The sequence below is a fragment of the Martes martes genome, assembly GCF_963455335.1.
Source record: "Martes martes genome assembly, chromosome: 1".
NCBI classification, from domain to species: domain Eukaryota; kingdom Metazoa; phylum Chordata; class Mammalia; order Carnivora; family Mustelidae; genus Martes; species Martes martes.
Window position 1 is genome coordinate 55,636,395 of NC_137888.1, and position 15,639 is coordinate 55,652,033.

Below are 15,639 nucleotides of genomic sequence, written 5' to 3' on the forward strand. Positions count from 1 at the left end.
ATTTAATATGTCTGTCTCGTGGAGCTGTTTAAAGGAGTAAATATGAAAACCCAAGTGGAGACTTAGAATTGGAAGTTCTCTATAAATTGTAGCTCTTAAAATGAGAACTAAAATAATGACAAAAGGGCTTTTATTGACAAGGAAATCAAAAACAAAAAATAAGTGTCATTAAAACTCACTGTTGATAGCTCACTTTCTATTGCCTGCTTTTTGAAAGCGCTCACTTTTTTTTTTTTAAAGATTTTCTTTATTTATTTGACAAACAGAGATCATAAGTAGGCAGAGAGGCAGGCAGAGAGAGAGGGGGAAGCAGGCTCCCCGCTGAGCAGAGAGCCTGATGCGGGGCGATCCCAGGACCCTGGGATCATGACCTGAGCCAAAGGCAGAGGCTTTAGCCCACTGAGCCACCCAGGCACCCCGAAAGCGCTCACTTTTTAATTAAAGGAAGAGGGAGCTCTCAAATGGAGTTGGTCCTCTCCTTTTTCTTCAATACTTTTCACTTTTTAAAGCCAGCCTATTTTAAGATCATGCTTTTGAAACATTTCTAACAAAGGTGTTAGAAATTCTCTACTGCTTAGGGCAGTAGAGAATACTATCTGAACTCCTATTTGGGGGCAGATGGTGACCAGGAACCCACTGGAAACATTCATCTGTAAGTGGAAACCTCCTTAGGAGTTTTGTCAAACTCGTGCAAGTTTTGCATTCTAGTCCATAATATATTGATATTTATTTCAATTTGAAACAACATTTTTAAACTACTAGCCAGGGACATTTATTACTGTTTTCCAATAAAACTGAAAAATTCACTCTAAAGAGAAGTGGACTACATTTGATTTTACAGTAGTCCTGAACACTTTTTCCGTAGCAGGTGTGTCAAAAAAATCAAACGTGAAGAAGCTGCAATGTGAGGACTTCAGCCCAGCACTTTCCTCTTCAAGAGGACACTGGAAGCTACTCAGTGTTCCCTATTTCCTATCTCCTACTCTGGAGGCCTTTGCAGTGAGAAATTTGAGGCTGATGCATAATTTATGCATTTCCAATACATACACAGAGATTTTTAAATCAAAACACAACTGAATGGACAAAAGAAAGAAGATAAATCATTTGCGTTTGCAATAAAAAAATAAGATTGTACATGAATCCATCTCAGGGTTTTCACAATAGTATGCATTTGCTACCACAAAGTTCCATTCTTTGATCATTTACTTTTTTTTTTTTTTTAAGATTTTATTTATTTGGGGCACCTGGGTGGCTCAGTGGGTTAAAGCCTCTGCCTTTGGCTCAGGTCATGATCCCAGGGTCCTGGGCTCTCTGCTCAGCAGGGAGCTTGCTTCCTCCTCTCTCTCTACCTGCCTCTCTGCCTGCTTGTGATCTCTGTCTGTCAAATAAATAAATAAAATCTTTAAAAAAATATTTTTTTATTTTAAAATATTTTTTATTTTATTTTTATTTAAAAAATAAAAATATTTTAAAGACTTTATTTGAAAAAAATATTTTATTTATTTATTTGAAAAAAAAAAGATTTTATTTATTTGACAGACAGAGATCACAAGTAGGCAGAGAGACAGGCAGAGAGAGAGAGAGGAGGAAGCAGGCTCCTTGCAGAGCAGAGAGCCCGACATGGGGCTCGATCCCAGGACCCTGGGATCATGACCTGAGCCGAAGGCAGAGGGTTTAACCCACTGAGCCACCCAGGAGTCCCTTCTTTGATCATTTAATTAAAAAATTAGAGAATGCCCATGTATCGATCAGTATGTGTATGCAAAAAAAAAAAAAAAAAAAAAGATATATTGTAAGGAATGGGTTCCTGTGATTATGGAGGCTGGCGAGTCCAAAAATGTCAGGGTAGGCCAGCAGGCTGGAAACCAGAGAAGAACCAATGCTGCGGTTCAAGTCTGAAGGGCATCAGGTCAGAACTCCAGCAAAGAGCTGATCATTCGGTTTGAAACTTCAGGCCATCTGTTGGCAGAATTCCCTCTTGCTTATGGAAGGTCAGTTTTTGTTCTATTTAGGCCTTCAACTTCTGGGATGGGGTCCATTCACATTATGGAGGGCCATATGCTTTACTCCGAGTCCACCAATTTAAATGCTAAGCTCATCCAAAAAAGAACACCATCACAGAGACATCCAGAATAATGTTTGACCTCATATTGGGCACAGTGGCTCAGCCACGTTGACATATACGTTAACCATTACAACCTATATTAGGTTACTTAGATTGCACACATGTACACACATACATACTCACAAAGCTGTGATGGAAGCAACATGTGAAGGAGAAAAAGAAAAGGACTTCAATTCATTTATTTTGTTCAGTTTAATACAAGGAAGCTGGATGAGTTGTGGGCCACCAAGAGTGTGAAATTATGTCAGCTGCCAAGGTCATTTTGATTTAGGGAGCTCTAAAAAGCAATTTTACCATGAGGTTGTTATCAGATTAAACAAGCATGGAAAGGGGGTTTCTTGTGCAAACATAATTTCATGAGAAATTACTGGAAATTTATATGATATCAGAAAACAAACAAATGAAAGCAATCTTGGTCTATGTAAAATAATTTATCTAGAAATGCAACAGTTAGTTTCCACATAGCTAATCAGGAAGTGGCGAGTGTTCCATTATTTTAGAATATTTTAGTTTTTTAGGATTTAAGAAAACCTAAGTACCACATATTTAGTGTCTACATGCAAAATTAGTTTTGACCAGAACAACTCTTAATTCAGTGTTTAAAGAAACTGATTGTATTGAGGGACCAATTATTTGGCTGACTCAGTGTAACTGATTTTTTTCAAAATGGTAAGTGGTGTGTGTGTGTGGGGGGGGGTGTCCTCTGATTTGCTTTAAGTTGGTATCTAATTTATAAACTCTATGTAAAAGTCTGCTTGTTTCAAGACTAAAGACCTGTTTAACATTTTCAAGAGCCCAGAACAAACCACAGCTATTGTACAAGATTAGGAAAAATAGAGAGAATCAGAAACTACCCCTTTCCTCACTTCCTGAGACTCTGTGTAGCCTCTGCAGCTAGATGTTCTCAGGTTCTACTGTAGCATTAAGAACATAAATGCTCTGAGGCACCTGGGTGGCTCAGTCAGTTAAGCATCTACCTTCAGCTCAGGTCATGATCTCAGGATCCTGGGATTGAGTCCCTATCCCTCTGCCCATGCTTGCTTGCATGCATGTGGGTGTGCTCTCTCTCTCTCTCTCTCTCAAAACAACAACAACAAGAAAAACAAATGCTCTGGTGACTCTGAATTCTTCTGAAGTAAGTCTCCATTTTGAAGTCTAAAGGGAAGCAAGCTAAGGCAGGTCCTAAAATCTTATTTTACAGACAAAAACTAAAAACCCAGAGAGTTCCCTTGCCCCTTCCACAATGTGAGGACTTGGCTCTTTCTATGAACCAGAAAGTTGGCCCTCACCAGACATCAAATCTCCTGGCACCTTGATTTTGGACTTTCTAGACTCCAGAATTATGAGAAATAAATTTCTGTTGTTTATAAGTTACCCTTCCGTTCTGTTACAGCAGCCTGAACAGACTAAGACACTTTCTTATGTCAGTAGCAGGACAAACAATAAGATGCGATATAATTTATGCCACATGCTGTCCAGTGAGTCAATAAGAGAACTGAAGGAGAACTCAATAATATTCTTCATTTCTGGACTCCAGCTTCACAGACACATCAGACCCAATCTCAAAAGATATCCATCCTCTTGTGCCAATTCATTGTAATTTAAATAGAATAACTAACAGATGGGAGTACTGTACATATAGAACAAATTAAAAATGAAGGTATTTATTTTCATGTGTTGATTTTACTTATTCCATTTATTTTCCTCAAATTGATCTAAAACATCTCAGGCAACTGAACTAGGCAAAGAATATATATATCTCACACTGTTATCTTCAATGACAGCGACAGCCTAAATTAATTTTACTGAAAGTAATTTAGCATTGACTGGTTAAATATGCAAACACCAGTCTGAAACACAGATATTGCCAGACTCCTTCAAATCAGAGACAAAAAAATAAATAAATAAATTTTTGGAGATTACATCACAAATCGGAACTGTCTTAGAAGGCCGTTCAAATATAAAAAAGAAATAAATTATCTAAGTTCAAAATATTTTATCCCATCCATCAGTGACAGAAGCAGCAGCATTTTCTTCTTCTGATCATAATGTGAGAAACCAAGCTAATTATTTTTTAACAGATAATTTCAGAAAAGGTATGCCTTCATTGTGCTAACCACTTTTGCTCCATCAAAAGTATATTTTATAAGGGATTCTCTGATGATCTATAATCAGGCAGTAACTACATAGAGAAAAAAATTACCAGGACTTGTAGAGTTGAAATTTCAAATACCTTTAAATACCACACATGGACTCTCCAACATTTTCCTGAGAGACTTTATGTTTAATTCCTGGTTCTATCCCTTCCTTAGGGGAAGGGAGGGATGTAACCTGGTATTTAAGAATGTAGGCTCTGGAGCCAGAAGCCTGGGGTCCCCCCCTGTGGCTGAGTTTCCTCTCTCCAGAATGGAATTGATAGAAGCACCAGCCTCAGTGTCAGCCAAGTGGAGTGGGGCCTACAGGAAATAAGGCTCCGGCACATAGTAGGCCCTCTACAAATACTTGCTTGCAATAATAGAATGTATATTATCTCCACTTTGCTTTTCAAAATAGTTTTATGTTAGAAAAAATTTTCATCTAAAAAACACCCAAAGGCTATTGCCATTTTTTTAAAGCTAGAAATAAACCTGATTATGATAGCAGTGTTAAAGAAAATCCCACCACGGACCTCAGACAACAATTTTGTTTTATCATCTGAACTGATGCTCTTTGATCCACGTACTACCACAAATCACTTTCCCTTAATATGCCATAAAATGGTTATCCAAATGATGACAAGCAAGAAATTAAAATTCAAGGAGCTCTCGTAGTTGGTATTTCCAAACAGATTAATCTTACTAATGTTCTCCTTTTCTAAGGAATCTCAAACAGCTATCCCACAGCTGTAGGTTTGTGAGCTTGTATGTCTGAGGTACTACAACTACTTTGTGCTACAGGGGCCAAAGAGGAGTGGAATCAGTCCCTGCCTCTCAGACTCTCCCGGGATTCACAGCAAACTGAGGAGCTTCATTTGCACACACTCTAATGATGACAGGTCCACAGTGGAAGTTAAAACAGCAAAAAGGTCCTGGTGCCTGTCCGCAGCTCTGATCTTCTCCTGGACTGCTTGCCCTCTCACTAACACATGCCAGTGATCGTGGCCTTCCCAGCATGGTGAAGTGTGCCAAGTTTGCTCCCACCTCAGAGACTGATGCTTCCTCTGCCTGGACTACATTTCCTATGAAGTTCATGAGTTGGTTTCTTATTAACATCCAGATCTCAGCTCAAGGTCTCCTCCTATGAGAATGTATCCCCAACTCACTGGTCATAAGCAGCTGAGTTTAGTGGCTTCAGCCATATGAATTTATTCATCTTACATTCCTGTAGGCCAGAAGTCACCCCCGGTGTCACAGGGGCTAACTGTTAGCAGGTTGCATTCCTTTCAGGCCTTCCCGGGGAGTATATGCTTCCTTGCCTTTTTCAGCATGGAGGACACTTTATCCTGTGGCTCATGGTCCCTTTCCTTCATCTTCAAAACCAGCAATGCTGCATCTTCTGCCCCTTTCTCCATCATCCTCTCTCTCTGACCAGAGCTGGGAAAGCTTCTCCTCATTTAAGAACTTGGGCTTTCCCTATCAAAATCCCATCCATTTTTTTCAAAGAAATAGAACAAATAATCTTAAAATTTATATGGAACCAGAAAAGACCTCGAATAGTGAAAGGAATATTGAAAAAGAAAGCCAAACTTGGTGGCATCACAATTCCAGACTTCAAGCTCTATTACAAAGCTGTCATCATCAAGAAAGTATGTTACTGGCACAAAAACAGACACATAGATCAGTGGAACAGAATAGAGAGCCCAGAAATAGACCCTCAACTCTATGGTCAACTAATCTTCAACAAAGCAGGAAAGAATGTCCAATGGAAAAAAGACAGCCTCTTCAACAAATGGTGTTGGGAAAATTGGACAGCCACATGCAGAAAAATGAAACTGGACCATTTCCTTACACCACACATGAAAATAGACTCAAAATGGATGAAAGAATTCAATGAGACAGGAATCCATCAAAATCCTTGAGGAGAACACAGGCAGCAACCTTTTCAACCTCAGACACAGCAACTTCTTCCTAGGAACATTGCCAAAGGCAAGGGAAGCAAGGGCAAAAATGAACTATTGGGACTTCATCAAGATCAAAAGCTTTTGCACACACACACATACACACACACACAAAACAAAAGCTTTTGCACAGCAAAGGAAACAGTTAACAAAACCAAAAGACAACTGACAGAATGGGAGAAGATATTTGCAAAGGACATATCCTTTGCAAATAAAGGGCTAGTATCCAAAATCTATAGAGAGCTTAGCAAACTCCACACCCAAAGAATAAATAATCCAATCAAGAAATGGGCAGAGGACATGAACAGACATTTCTGCAAAGAAGACATCCAGATGGCCAACAGACACATGAAAAAGTGTTCCACATCACTCGGCATCAGGGAAATACAAATCAAAACCACAATGAGATACCACCTCACAGCAGCCAGAATGCCTAAAATTAACAAGTCAGGAAATGACAGATGCTGGCCAGGATGCGAAGAAAGGGGGAACCCTCCTACACTCTTGGTGGGAATGCAAGCTGGTTCAACCACTCTGGAAAACAGCATGGAGTTTCCTCAAAAAGTTGAAAATAGAGCTACCCTATGACCCAGCAATTGCACTACTGGGTATTTACCCTAAAGATTCAAACATAGTGATCCGAAGGGGCATGTGCACCCGAATGTTTATAGCAGCAATGTCCACAATAGCCAAACTATGGAAATAACCTAGATGTCCACCAACAGATGAATGGATAAAGAAGATGTGGTATATATACACAATGGAATACTATGCAGCCATCAAAAGAAATGAAATCTTGCCATTTGCAATGACGTGGTTGGAACTAGAGGGTATTATGCTGAGCAAAATAAGTCAATTGGAGAAAGACAACTATCATATGATCTCCCTGATATGAGGAAGTAGAGATGCAACGTGGGGGGTTTGGGAGGTAGGAAAAGAATAAATGAAACAAGATGGGATCGGGAGGGAGACAAACCATAAGAGACTCTTAATCTCACAAAACAAACTGAGGGGGGTCATGGGGAGGGGGGTAGGGAGAGGGTGGTGGGGTTATGGACATTGGGGAGGGTATGTGCTATGGTGAGTTCTGTGAAGTGTGTAAACCTGGTGATTCACAGACTTGTATCCCTGGGGCTAATAATACATTATATGTTTATAAAAAAATTTAAAAATTATTAAAAAAAAAAGAAGAGCTTGGGCTTTGATTGCAACCACCTGAATAATCCACCTGTAAAATACTTGTTGCCATGTAAGACCACCTACTCATATAGCCCAGGATTAGGAGGTGGACATCTTCGGGGGCTCATTATTCTGCCCCCCATACTTCAGCTTCCAGCAGTCCCTGTCTATTATGTGGCTTTTTCCTCTCTTGCTGTTTTTTAGCGCACTACACAAAAGCCTCTTGTTTGTTTATTTACCTATAATTTATTATTATGTATTTCTTTATTAGGTGAAAATCCTCCTCCCCCCATCCTCTACACTATTCTATATTCTGGAGAATAAGAATTTGATCTACCTTGATCACAGCAGCATCCCTAACCCCTGGAGTGGCAACGGGCACAGCATAGGCACTCAGTGAATTCTTTTTGAGTGAATAAGTAAACTCTGCCTTGGTGATTGACGTTAAACTTTAGAAAGGACAGGCTGCCTAATTCAAGTCCTAAAGATAAGTAAGGAGATTATCAAGTGAACTTTACAGCATGTACAGGAGAGAGCAGAATCATAGGAGAATGACAACACTGCTCTTGAGGGAGTAGCCAAGGATGAGAGGCTGCAAAAAAATGAGTCAGAGGCAAATCACCAAAATCTTTTCAGACTTCATCTTGCATGTAATGAGAGCCATTGAAGGATTTTATATGGGGGAGTAATTTGATTGGCTCAGCAGTTAGAAAGATACTATGCCATCGGTGTCATTGTCAAAGAAGATTATTTGGAGGAAGTCCAGATGGGAGGCTAGGAAGTGAGTTTTGTCCTATCTTCCGAGGTTTTCACTGATGAATCTGATGAATGAATGCCAAAGTGTTAAGAGACAACTGTGAGTAGAAAATCCATTTCTTCTTGCAGGTAATGTGTATTATAATAGTTGACTGTTAGAGATCATTTTCTTCTTTCCTGTGGCAACTGGGCAAGAACTGGGAAGCATATTAGGTTGCCTTCTTTAGACTTTCTTGAAATCATAAAGAGGACAGGTTATATAAGAGCCCACTGCTATTTAAAAAAAAAAAAAAAAAAGATTCAGTTTTGTATGTTCCAGCCTAGCAATGTCATCCAAAGTTACATTTGGAAAGACATTACAGATGTCTTTTTCTCATTTGCTTCAACCATACAATGGTCTAATCAAAACAAAACAACACTGCTGTATAAAGCCAGCTTACAACAGCTTATAACAAGTGGTAAGGGAGAGAGAAGAGAGTCAAAGATGACAGCACAGTTTCAAATGTGGGTGACATGGGTAATGAGGTTTCAAAAACAGAATGGAGAGATGACAGCAGGAAACTCTGATAGGTTCATGAGGTCAGGAGTTGATGTGCTCGGTTTCAAACATTTTGTTTCATGCTCCAGTCTCATTTCATTCTACTATCTACTCAGATCATATTAAGCACAAACACAGGTGTTAGATTTGGGGAACTCTAGATGCACTTCTTAATCAAAGATTTTTGTATGAAAAACAATCCACTAGTGCTACTCTGACAAAAGTGAAACAGGCAAGACACTAAACAAGTACATTAAAAAAAAAAAAAAACAAGGTTTTTGATAAGTAGCAAATTCATTGTTGATGAGAAGCCAAAAGGGTACAACTACACTGGAAGACAGTTTGACAGTTTCTTTTTTTTTTTTTAATTTTTTCCAGAGAGAGAGTGTGTGCATGTGAGTGGGCATGAGGAGGAGGAACAGAGGTAGAGAATCTTCAAGCAGACCTCCACTGAATGCAGAGCCTGGTGTGAGGCTCAGTCTCATGACCCATGAGACCATGACCTGAGCCAAAACCAAGAGTCAGACGCTCAACCAGCTGAGCCACCCAGGTGCCCCTTGACAGTTTCTTACAAAGCTTACACATGGTCTTATTACATGATCCAGCAAGCGTGCTTGTAGGTATTTTCCCAAGTTAAATGCCTGTATCTACATGAAAACCTGCATATGAATGTTTATAGCAGTATTATTCATAATATCCCCAGACTGGAAGCAACTGAGATTTCTTTAATGGGTGAATGGATAAACAAGCTGTGGTACATATACAAAGTAGAATATAATTCAGCAATAAGAAGATATGACCTATCAAGCCATGAAAAGTCATGGACAAATTTTAAATGCATATAGCTAAGTCAAAAAATCCAGTGTGAAAAGACTACATGTTGCATGATTCCAATTATATGACATAGGATGATCCATGGTTCCCAGAGGTTTGGGGGCAGAGTGGGATAAATTATAAAGTACAGGGGAATTTTAGAAGTTGAAACCATTCTGTCTGATTCTGAAATAGTAGAGAGACATATGACACAATGCATTTGTCAAAACCCATTGAACTATTCTACACAGAGTGAACTTTCATCTAAACCATGTATTTTAGTGAACAATAATGCATCACCATGGGTTCAGCATTCATAACAAGCGTACCACATGGAGGCAAAATGTGAATAGGGGAAACTCTGTATACTGTATACTGTATACTCTGTATACTCATATACTCATGTATATGAGGTGGTGGTATATGGGAACTAACTCTATATACTATCTCCTCAATTTTCCATAAATCTATAACTGTTCTTAAAAAAATGTCTATTAATTGTTTTTAATGAAAGAGAAAAAAAGCACTACTCTGACATTACAAAATTATGTCAGTACCAATGCCCACCTGCCTTCTAGTACTGTCTACATGAAGAAAGGGTGATCATATACCTGAACCGCCCAGGATGTACCAGCTTGCATCAGTTGTTCAGGTATAATTATTAACCGAGCCTCCCCCATTCTCAGAAATGTTTCATTTGGGATGATAAATTACATGGTCACTGTACTTAGAAATAAAAAGGGAAGGAATGTCTTTTTAACATCTGTCTTTGATGGGAGGAACTGGACTGTGTACTCTCCTTAGTGTCTCATTTAAGCCTCACAATGTTCCCACAAGGATGATTTTGTCTTCCCCAATTTGCAGATGGAAAAGCTGGAGCTCAGGAGCTCATTCCAAGACCATAAAATTCATCACTGGCAGATCCTGCAATTACACCTTCATCTCTATGACTGCAGAGCTCATGCACTTTCTACTGGAGTATGAGAATGCTGGAGAGAAGCCAGGTGATCTCTGAACGTTCTTTCCAGATGCTCTAATCCTTAAAAGAATTCTGTGGTAGCTACACCTAAGATGCTCAGTACCTCATGGTACTGAGGTCATAGAAAGTAGAGATTATAAGTAAAGAGAACTTTATTCATAAAACTCTTGAGAAATTCTGTTAATAGATTATGATGATGTCACAGTTATTGTCTGTTCCCTCCCTGGGTCACCTGACAATAATAACATCTGCAACCCATGTTCCCCATAAGTACAGTCATAGATAGCACCCAGGTCTATTGTCAGGGTAAAGAAAAGTCATTACTTTGTGCCACCAAACCACTAGAGCCAGGAAGGAATTTTGTCCTGTTGCAGGCCAGGACAGCTCACTATTCTGACTGACTGGAAACAACAAACCAACCTTATATTGTTAGGCTAAGTCTCTCATATGCCATATTTAAGCCCACAACCCTATAAAAGAGCTACTTTTATGGCCTCCATTTCCAACACGGGGAAACTGAGGAACAGAGAACTATGTAATATGAAGGTATCGTGGCAGAATTAAAAGTGGCAGAGTTGGTACTCAGTGTAGGTGTGTCTGATTCCTGAGATGATGCTCGCATCCACTATACCACTTGCTTCCTAACGCACCACACAAAAAGCAAAGTTTATTGCCTACTTCTTAAAAGTCCCACAAAGGGCACCTGAGTGGGTCAGTTGATTAAACATCTGCATTCTGCTCAGGTCATGATCCCAGGGTCCTGGAATAAAATCCCACATCAGGTTCCTTGCTAAGTGGGGAGTCTGCTTCTTCCTCTCCTTCTACCCCTCTCTCAAATGAATAAATCAAATCTTAAAGAAAAAAGTTCCGCCGAGATAGGGAAGTTTGATCATCTTCTGAAGAGATGCTTTACAAAAGACCTTCTAATCCAGTAGTTGCTATTGTTATTTTGTCGTAACTGAAAATAGTATTCCTAGGCAGACTTTTTTGTTGTTGTTGTTTGGATGGCAAGTGGCTGGAATGGCTGATATCCTTTGAGAATTTGGAAGTTAAGGAGAAGAACGTGTAGGGAGACCTGACCAGCAAACTGCTATCTTTGAAACAAGTCCAGCTGTATTGAGGTTAAACGCAGAAAGGTTGGTTTGTTGTTTCCAGTCAGTCAGAATAGTGAGCTGTCCTGGCCTGCAACAGGACAAAATTCCTTCCTGGCTCTAGCGGTTTGAGCCAAAATTCCAAATGCTATGTATAGCACCAGATTGAATGATCTGGAAGTTAGGATCTCTGGGTTCTACAAATTAAAGGGCCATGGACATACACTTAATATTTTCTAAGAAAACTGGATGGGAGAGAACATGCCTTGACAACTTCTCAACAGACTCTACGGTGGGGGCTCCCATCTTCCCAGTCCTCCTCTCAATTTATCCTTCCTCCTGCATGGTCTTGTCCACCTACTGGAGCATAGATTTTCGTGTTATCTACATATGGTGGTGCAATGGCTCTCCAGGAACAAAAAGAAAAAAAATTCCTGGTTGGTAGGTTTTGCTGATTTCCATGGAGTAAATATTCCCACCAGGTCAGTTTCAAGCTGCTGATGTGATGTTACTCAACTCCACACTGGGAAGAGAAGATCTGACAGCTGGTTTAGCTAGTTACCAGGACACCACTGGTTCCCCGTACACCTCTGGTTCTAACTCTGCACTATGACGTTGAGTTCAACTACTTTCCTGGCTTTTCTAGATTTTTTATTGCTGACCCCACCTTCTCACCCAGTTTTGCTGCCCAGTCCTTGCAGGTGCTCACTGACCTCAGGTCCCAGGATTATCTCCTGCTTCTTCTGCTCTTCATGATTTAGCTAGCATTGCCATCTCTGGGTCCTGAGAGCCCTACTTCATCCTTCTGCTTATTCATTTGCTCCTCAGTTTTTTATGGACAAACTAAAGGCTTTCTTCCTCCATAAAATCTTCTCAGAAATCACACAGGTATTATTCATGTCTCTCCCAAAATAATAGGGCATATGGAGGGACATTATTTAATCTTAGTAATGGGGAGGTTACTGATCATCCAGAAGACAGCAGTATGGTATCAAGGAAACAGCTCTTTGTCTGCAAAGAGAGAACTGCACTCCTAATTCTGCTGCTCTTATACTGAGTGGTTATGAGCAAGTCACTGTGATGCTCTGAGTCTTGGCTTTCTCATCTGTAAAATGAAGGTCATGAAACACAGGACTTCAAAGAATATTTTCAACTTCCAGTATTCTATAATTAAGGTACTTTATATAAACAAAAATCAGAGGAACTGCTCTTATTGTTAAAATTCAAGATACTTTTGATTTTGAAATAATTCAGCTTCACCATGTTCTATTTTATAATCACCTTATATTTCATGTTAAAAATAATCCTGTTCATCATTAGCCTTCATCTCAATTCCTCTGTAAGATCTACTTCATACCTTTACAACAGATAAAACGATGCATAGGTACTTTTGAAGAGTGGATTAAGCAAATGTTAAAGTAATAATTTTTAACTAACTTCATAGAAGTGACTGTGTCAAAAAATTAAAAATGTGGAAGTACCTAGGTAGAAAACTTCCTAAAAAATGAAAGTTTGTGATTCTTAAATATTTTAACATGCTACTGATGAAGTATTTTCTGTATCACTAAACCTTCAAGGTCTAAAAAGAGCTATTAGGAAAAATGATTTAAGAAAATATTTTGTTTACATCCAGCTTCATGGGGATTATATGATGATATAATGAGATTAAGTTTTATATTCAGTAAGAAAGCCAAACTATATTCTTTTTTTTAAAATTTCAGCTTCTTTGAGGTATAACTGGGCAAATAGAATTGTAACATATCTGAAGTGTACATCAGGGGCACCTGGGTGGCTAGCTGGTTAAGCAGCTGCCTTCTGCTCAGGTCATGATCTCATGGGTCCTGGGATCAGTCCCCACATTGGGAATCACTGCTGAGCAGGGAGTCTGCTTTTCCCTCTGCCTCTCCCTCTCTCTCTCTCTCAAATAAATAACTATTTTTTAAAAAAATAAAGTGTAGGGTGCCAGGGTGGCTCAGTGGGTTAAGCCTCTGCCTTCAGCTCAGGTCACGATTTCAGGGTCCTGGGATCGAGCCCCGCATCAGGCTCTCTGCTCAGCAGGAAGCCTGCTTCCCCCTCTCTCTCTGCCTGCCTCACTGCCTGCTTGTGATCTCTCTCTGTGTCAAATAAATAAATAAATATAAAAAATAAAATAAAAAAATAAAGTGTACATCATGGTGACTGGATATACATGTACATTGTGGAATGATACTCCTTACTGAGTTAATTAATACATACATCACCTCACATATGTATTTCCCCCCCTTCAGTGAGAACTTTAAGTTCTATCCTCAAGGCAAATTTCAATTATACATACAGTCTTATCAACTATAGTCAACGTATTATCATTAGATCCTCAGACTTTTTTCATCTTATAGCTGAAGGTTGGTATCTTTTACCAACTTCTCCCTATCTCCCCCACCCTGGGAACTATGTTCCACTCCGTTTCTATGATTTTGACTTTTTCTTTTAGGTTCTGTACAGTCAAACTATATTCTTAAACAAAACAAAACTAATCTCCCATTAAATCCCATAATTCTTCCCTTTATATCTTTCTATTTGGAGATTCCAAAGTTTCTTTTATCATTAAGTCCAAATCTAGCTCCAGTCTTTTTGAAATGTTGCGCTTATTTTCTCCTTCGTCCTGTTAACTCACAGTATGTGGTACAGTCTTTGCAAGGCAAAGAGGTGTGTACAAGCACTTTTTTGCAAGGTTTGAGCTGGCATTCTGGAATACACAGTTTCATCCCTAGGGATGAGCAGAATGACTCAAGCTGATGTTGAATGTAAATTTTCAGCCAGTTTTCTCAGCATGATAGGTAGTAAAATCAAGGAACTACAAGTATATTTACAGGTCACCCATTTCTTTGCAACTTACAGTGTGGTTAGGGACCAGCAGGATCATCAGCATCAGTTTGTTCAAAATGCAGAACCTCAGACCTCATCTCAGACTTGCTGAATGATGCTCTACATTTTAACAAGATCCCCAGGTGATTTGCTTTCCTGCAATCTACCACTTCCCACTAAGTGGCAAACCATCCTCTGTATGAGTGTGTGCAGTCACGGGAATTCATTCCTTCTTTCTCCCAAACATCTTAATTAGTATTTACAATTTACTTGAAAACAGTGCTTTAATGAGAACTTCCCATTGCTCAAATGAACCACTTGATGTCCAAATTTATTAGTCCAGAATTTGTAGCCAAACGCAAACTGAACCTTTCCATCCTCATTTTCCAGTCTTCTTTATATGGTGCCTCTTCTCCAACAAAACAGATCTGTGTCACATTTCCATCCGTAGTAATTGGTTTTGTTGGCGGCCTGCTCTCTAACAGGCTTCCTCTCTCATTCTCTCTTTCTCTACCTCTCTACTGTGTAGATTCTGTTGACTCATGAAACCCCACATCTGTGCTCTTCAGAGGACACTCCTGCTCACCAGTACTTCCAAAGACAATCACTAGAGCAGGGCCAGAGGACCAGTATCCTATTGATATGCTCTGTTTAGCCTGTATGGGAGCTTTTGAGGATTAGATTTCAGTGTCTTGAAAACAGGATGTCTGCCTGGTTGACCACAGTCCTCACTATTTCTCCTGTATCACCCTTGAGCAGATTCCTTTATGTACAATACCAATTTTTTATTTGTTATCCCTTGACCTACTACTTCTCCCACAAATGAGGGTTCCTCTATTGTTCTTAGTCCAATTCCCAAAATATACACAGATTTTTTTCTTTCTACACTTAATATTTGGACCACAACCTTTATTAGCTATATTCATCTTCCCAGACTGCCATAACATAATATAACAGACTAAGTGGCCTAAATAACAGAAATTTTATTTTTTCAGTTTTGGAGGCTGAAACTCCAAGACAGTGGTACTGTCAGGGTTGGTTTCTGGTGAGGACTCTCTTCCTGACTTTAGACAGCCACTTTCTCACTTTGTCCTCATATGGCCTCTTCTCTGTGTGTGGGCACAGAGAGATTTCTGGAGTCTCTTCCTCTTCTTATAAGGACACCAATTCTATCATATTAGGGTCCTAACCTTATGACCTCATTTAATCTTAGTCACC